Source organism: Chrysemys picta, chromosome 4 (assembly GCF_011386835.1).
Source record: "Chrysemys picta bellii isolate R12L10 chromosome 4, ASM1138683v2, whole genome shotgun sequence".
Taxonomy (NCBI): domain Eukaryota; kingdom Metazoa; phylum Chordata; order Testudines; family Emydidae; genus Chrysemys; species Chrysemys picta.
Genome location: NC_088794.1, coordinates 155,008,122 through 155,014,127, shown reverse-complemented (window position 1 = coordinate 155,014,127; position 6,006 = coordinate 155,008,122). Strand labels below are relative to the sequence as shown.

The window sequence follows — 6,006 nt, the reverse complement described above, 5'->3', positions numbered from 1 at the left end:
GACAGGAAGCTGTGGCCGTGCCCTGACCATAAATGAGAAATTCTCTGCTATAAACACTGGTAACTTTCCAACATCCTATACGGTCGGGAGTATTTGCGTGAGCTCTGGTTTACAGTTTTCCAATTCTTGTAAAGCCCGGGGGGATGGGATGCCTTGAGGAGTAGAGAGCTCAGCAACGATATCTGGGAAATGTTTTCTCAGTTGGCTTCCTTGATGTTTTGAGTATTCTGATTCATTAGGATAAAATTAGTCTCATTTGTTTTAGAAGGCAGGATGGTCTGATGGTTTAGTCATGCACTGGGAATCAAAAGAGCTGGGTTCTCTATTTGCAATCTGCCACAGGTTTCCCTGGGTACTTTAGACAAGTCACTAGCTATCTGTGTGCCTCAGTTCCCTATCTGTAACATAGCTTCCTAGGATTATTATTCCTATCAGCCTTGGTCTGTCTTATCTACTTATGCTGTAAACTCCGGGGGAGGGGCTGAAATGGGGATTAATGCAAACAACATTAGGCCAAAGGTTTCTTTTCGTTTGCTCTTGCTTGGTACTAAAGATTTTGAAAACATACAGTCCCCAGCAAGCACCCCTTACTCACTGATTGGTGGGATTTACTGACACGAGCCATCACATTGCAGCAGCGGGGGGCTCCTTGCGTGAGGAAATGTTCACCAGGCTGAATAAGATTTGCACAATCAAGACCAGAGATAGGGAAGTTCTTCACAACCAGGAGACAGAGAGAAGTATTGGTGCAACTGTTCACATGGATCTTTCACTAGGCCTGACTCGCGGACCTTCACCTAGAACAAAACACCACCAGCCAGCGTGGTTCACACCTGCACCTTTGATCAAACAAGTCCGAATGGTTACTCTGAGAACCCTCCTAGCACATCACCTTCCATATCTCAGAAAGCAGCCCACAGAGCAGCAACGGTGTTTACTGGACTTTAAAAGGGCTGTTTACAAAGTGGAAAAAGGAGCCATACCAGACAATCCACACAATATGTTTTCTTTATTGTGTGTGCCCTGGAACAACAACTATAGAAGCAGAACAACACATCAGTCTATTAGAGTATCCTATAAATTCAGCCTGCAACATCCCAGCTGGGCTCTATAAGTGACATTATTTCTACTGGTGGGGAAACACAGCCTCTTCTGGGAGCACTAGGAATGTGTCCCCTGAAGGAAGGTCTTTTCTATTCTGTCTTTCTTGCATTTCTTTTCCGAGAGAGCAAACTTTCACATTATCTTTATAAAGCATTCTCACCCTAAGTACCAATACTGCAATATAATGCTTTACACCGTCACTGTAGTGTGTTACTTTTCCCTTTCGTCAAGGGAAGTCATACGTTTCTTGAGAAATATACTGATATCACTATATTTTCCTTTTTTTCTCCTGTTATAGAAAATATGCAGCTCCTAATACTCAACTAATAAAAATGTATTTTAATCTCGAAAACTTAGTATACTGCAGGTATTTGCCGTATATAAAAATATAGAAAGCATATTAGGGGTATGATTATTATTATTCTAGCTGGTCAAATTTTGGGGTAGTATGTGTGAACAATATTCTCCAAAAATGAAGAGTTTTAATTTCATTCGAATTTTGTAATGATTTTTTTTTCTTTAAAAAAAGTTGTTACCTTCCCACCTCTTGTTTCCATTAAAGTAAAAAAGGCAAAGCGAGTGTGAACAAAGCAAGTGTGAAAAAACTGGAGGAACAGAAATGGACACCGTGTAGAGTCAAGCACAGGAGTTTATTACACACAGCACTGGCAGAGTGTCTCTTTGCTTATTAGGCTCAGAGACACTGCCTAACAATTAATTACAATAGATTATCTAGGGTGCTCATTGGGTGGAGAGACGTGACGGCGTGGGAGGTCCCAATCCCCTGGATAGGTTCTAGCAGCAAGACAAAATAAGCACAATAAACCAATGGTCTAAGAGATTACATAATGGCTTGGCCCATGGCTCAAATTAACATATTGCTGACACACAGGTAATTACCCCCAAACTATGTCTATTAAAGTGTATAGGTTAAATCCTAATTTTGGGGTCCAGGGGAATGAGGTAGCAGCTCTCCCGGTTGACCAACAGGTACATTCCTGGAGATTTAAAGCAAAGAAGCAGTAATTAGTATTCAACAATAACAATTGTTTATAGTTTTACTCTCGGATTTCTGTGAACTGGGATTGGCATACATCTGTGAGGGGAGGGTGTCATTACTCACATCAATCATGTTAGGCCTCTCCCTGAACTCTGTTCTGGCATCTGTAGGAGGGAGTTAACTTTGAGGCCCTTCCCAGCGCTTCTTGTATCTATAACTTTCCATAAGGACACCCAATTACAGATCACCATCTGGAGTCATGCTGACTCCGCTCATCGACTTGAAACACACAAGGTTGTCTGTCTACCCCAGCGTTCTCTTAGCCATGTATTGTTCTCTGTTAGCCAGCCCTCATGCCCCAGACCAAGCTATGGACTCCGGGTCTATATGAAACGTTCTTAGCAGAAACCATAGTTAAGATCTTACATCCACAACAAATGGATTTTGGCCCTTCAAAATGCTTTCTCTCTTTTTTCCCTAGATTTTTCTAGTTTGAAAAAAAGAGGAAAAGTAAAAAAGGGAAACAATGGATTTTTCTCCTCACTATTTCAAATGAATTTTTTAGAAAATTTCAAATCACTTCGAGGGTTTTTTCAAAAAGTATTTTGAAATTTCCTGTGTTGGTCTTGTCAAAACATCTTTTCACTGACAGAATTTTGAGCAGCTCTAATTGTTCCACAGCTGAACACAAACTCCCAGTGTGACGTTGAGCTAGGAGAGCTCAAGTGAACCATGGCTGTACCAAGAGGAGAAGACCAAGTGACTTCCCTGGTTTATACCAACTGGGGAGCCAGCCTGCAAGCTCGTAATTAAACACATTAATAATCAGATTTGTGCCTGCAATTCAAACTGTTTCCTTTGGAAAATTTACCTGCCTTAATTCTATCCTGTGGTGGGAAATAACTATGTGTAATACCCATGTTGGATCCGGTAATTTTCTATGAAGATAATGTGGTTCTACTGAGGCTGCAAATATTTGTGTCTGCCTTGGGTCACTTGCCAATTTGAAACGTGCTAACACCACAGCATGTGATACTCTGAAATGCAATTTCCTGGTCTTTTTGCTTGTCTTTCTTTCTTCTAAACCGCATATGAGAGTGGATTTCTTTCTTGTGCAGGTTAACATTTACTGGAGTGGAGACTCAACTCCCCCACTCAACAAGATAACACATAAACCCAGCCAGGGAGAGTGCCCACTTCCACAGACACTGCCTAGCCCAGGGTCCATGATCCTGGCCTGGAAGTGACATCTTTTGGGAGAAGGAAGTAATGTAGTCCTTGATATCCCCTCTGTAGTAGGAACCAGTGGTGCCAATGAGTGGGTTTTGTGATATGGAATTCAACAAACCAGAAAAAAAAATAACTGAAGATAATCCAACATCCATTCAAGAAGGATGGTGATAAACTGGAAAGGGTTTAGAGAAGAGCCACGAGAATTATCAAAGTGTTCGAAAACCTGAGGAGTTCAATCTGTGTAGATTAACAAAGGGAAGGTTAAGGGGTGACTTGATCGCAGTCTAGAAGTACCTACCTGGAGAACAAATATTTGATAATGGGATCTTCAGTCCAGCAGAGAAAGGTGTAACATGATCCAGTGGCTGGAAGTTGAAGCTAGATAAATTCAGATTGGAAATAAACTGTACATTTTTAATGGTGAGAGTAATTAGACACGGGAACAACAATTTACCATGGGTTACAGTGAGCTCTCTGCCACTGATGAGTTTTACATCAAGATTGGATGTTGTTCTAAAAGATCTGCTCATTTGGGGAAGTTCTTGGCCTGTGTTATACAGGAGGTCAGCCTAGGGGATCGCAATGGTCCCTTCTGGCCTTTGGAATCTATGAATCTATGTGACTGAAGAAACACAGATCAGTAAATAATGGGACTGGGTACACAGCTCCTTTCATGCAGGTCACTGAAAGCTATCTCCAAGGCATGCAGACCTCATTGCCTAACCTTTCACTTCTGTTTGTTTCTCTTATTCACATTAGCCATCTCTTTTTATATGGAGCTATTTGTCTCAGCATTACATTTTAGTTGCTTCTCTCTGGGGCAAAAGGCTGAGAAAAGCAGGAAACAGAAAGAATATAAATGCATAGGTAGACACATAGTTGCCAAATAGCCCAGAGAAGCAGAATACGTGAGACTGAATACTAATATGTTATGTTAATAAATCAATTGTCATATTAGAATGGAAAGTGCTTTAATATTTCATGCTGAATGTACTTCCATTGCGTAAATGCTTATATTGTTTACTGCAGACATTGGTAGGGAGGTTATTATCATGTTGCTGGTCAGGTGACTAGTTTCATTTCTTTCAGTGTTGCCTTTTAAAAATATCCTCCTCTCTCCGGGGTTAAATTAGCTGCCTTCCTCAAACTTGTTATGCAAAGTCACAAGCCTGAGAAAACATTTTGCCACTTTTGAAAATAAAACATTCAGTCCACCCATTGTAACAGTGTAAGGGTTTTCATGGCCCCACATTTCATGTTTTCTGTCAGGAAATAGCATTTTTCCCAAAAGAAAATGAAAAAATAAATAAGTAAGTGTGGAATAAACTACTTTTCCTCATTTTGGCTTGTTGAAAAGCTGTCTCAGTGCATGAAGAGTGTACTGTTCCCTACACGTTCTCTCACTGGCTGACTCTTCTTCCAAAGGAAAAAAAGAAGTCCAAGTGTTATTTTATGTTCCATTCACTCAGTTAATGAAAGCGAATGTATTTACTAGATTCAAGATTCTGACGTGCTCACAGAGGTTTGGTCTCTAGCTCTCACCTGCTCTGGCCGGGGCGTTACTGGATGCACAGCTCCCGAGGAATGCCGTTGTCTTGGAGGGTTATGGATTGAGAGGTGGTGCCTGCTATATCTGGGTGCCGACTCAGCACATCCGCACCAGGACCTTGAAGGGCATCAGGAGCAAACAGGGGAACAATGGAGGGTGGCGTACATCGGCCAGGTGCTCTCAATGGCCAACCAGTGAGAAAGCTGCCTGCCACGTTTCTGTGCTGCTGCTGCCTTCAATCCCAAATGCTACGTTATGCAGGTGACCAATGTATTAAGCACTGTGCTCAGACACTCCTCCCCAGGGACGGGGCAAAGACTCCCAACAAGATGCAGGTGGGCAGGTGGCGTTTCTTGTTGGTTGTCCAGGATTAATGAGTTCGACACCAGGATGGTTAATCTCTCTGAAGGCACTTGTTATAACTGTGTATTGAGTCAGCCAGGAAGATGCAAACTCCATGCTTCTCTGGATAGCTAGGGAGCGAACTGTTTGTGGTCCTGCTGAATTGGACAGTGAGCTATCTAGGTTGAGCAGGCAATTAACTGTGGAAGAGAGAATCTAAGTATAGCTGTGTGGGCAGGGATCATGAGCCAATAACAAGCTCAGTACAATCCACAGAGACACAAGATAACATTTAGGAATGATAATGTGGGGCTCATGAATATTTGCAATACATGCAGCAGGGTTTGCCGTATCCAGGGTTTGCAGTTTGAGGTTGGCTGTCTGAAAATTATAACCTTTTGTGAAGCCATCCAAAGATTGCATTTTAACAAGCTGTCACATGGCTTTGTGCACGCTCTGTCCTCTTAGCTCCTTGCTTTTCAGTCTCTTGGGGCTCTTGGCAAAAGCCGTTAGGAAAAAGGCACACAGAAGTGATGTTCTGAGCCTAAGCCACACACTGCCCATGTCCCTGACACAGTCATCGGTCCAGCCTGAGGCTCGTGACATACCCCTCTCCAAATTCAGAGAGAGGAACTGCATTCCCAATGAAATCCTGATGTTGTGATCACTTTATTCTGAACATTAGGACATTGCTGCCCCCCACGACAGCTTCATTTGCTCTTGTTTGTGGGAAAAACCTGGCGCTCTCTCAGGCTCATGGACATGATTTTTCATTTCT

At 42.3% G+C, this 6,006-nt stretch overlaps 1 long non-coding RNA gene across 1 annotated transcript; it reads right to left on the bottom strand.

The window, feature by feature from the left end:
• Positions 1-1,745: 1,745 nt before the first annotated feature.
• LOC122174474 (uncharacterized) lies at positions 1,746-5,430 on the bottom strand. Its single transcript, XR_006176328.2, has 3 exons — positions 4,880-5,430; positions 3,636-3,715; positions 1,746-2,102 (listed from the first exon to the last, which is right to left on the bottom strand). It is a non-coding gene; the product is annotated as an uncharacterized LOC122174474 (long non-coding RNA).
• Between the last annotated feature and the right edge of the window lie 576 nt (positions 5,431-6,006).